The 886-nt window shown below is 34.4% G+C and overlaps 1 pseudogene across 1 annotated transcript in view; it reads left to right on the forward strand.

The window, feature by feature from the left end:
* LOC101564909 overlaps nt 1-886 on the forward strand; it is a 5,873-nt pseudogene that overhangs the window by 4,085 nt on the left and 902 nt on the right. The window lies entirely within an intron of this gene.

The raw sequence follows: 886 nt of genomic DNA on the forward strand, positions 1-886 counted from the left end.
ATTTAGACCACTGAGCCATCTCACCAGCCCTTGCTTCTGTTTTAAAGATAAAAGCAAAATAAAACAAAAATGTAGCCTCATTCTCCTGTTACTTTTGAGCAAGAAGCATCCTAACTGACATGGTGAGTTCACTGTAATTTTATCTCACATTAGAAATATTTTAAATCCTTAAAAAAATTGTATGAGGGCCAGGGAGATAACTCAGTGGAATGAATGCTTGCCTGGCAAGCACAAGGTCCTGAGTTTGATCCCTGGTACCGCAAAAAAAAAAAAAAAAAAAAGCCTAATTTAAGTTCAAGCAGAATAAAAGGGCATGAATTCAATTCCTGGCTCACAAAAAGAAAAAAAAGAATAAAAGGGCAAATCAAACAAATGCCCATCTCATTTTAGATGCCATTTACCTCTCTCCAAAATCAATCCCAGGCCAGGGAGACAGCTGAGTAGAGTAAGTGTTTGCCTGGCAAGCACAAGGTCCTGAGTTCAATCCCCGGTACAAAAAAAAAAAAAAAAAAAAAAAAAAAAAAATCAATCCCAGAATAAATTTTATGCTTGATACATATATGTATCATGTGCACATGTATGTATGTCTTCATTTGTAATCAGATAGAAGCACAATGTACGCATTGTCTTGTATCTTGTTTACTGTATTTGCTGATTTCAAGTTAATATATATATATAGTTAGTTATATAGTTATGTATATCTTTTGAAAGGCTGTGGCATTCTATTATATCGATATAGCATGATTCACTAAGCAATTTCTAATTTTTTCCACTATTCATAATGATGCAGGGAAATTAATCTTCTGCAAATGGGAAGTAAAAAAAAAAAAGATGGAAAGGGGCCGGGGAAATGGCTCAGTAGAATAAGTGCTTCCCAAGTCTGCAT

This window comes from Octodon degus, unplaced genomic scaffold (assembly GCF_000260255.1).
Source record: "Octodon degus isolate 3935 unplaced genomic scaffold, OctDeg1.0 scaffold00015, whole genome shotgun sequence".
Lineage (NCBI taxonomy): Eukaryota > Metazoa > Chordata > Mammalia > Rodentia > Octodontidae > Octodon > Octodon degus.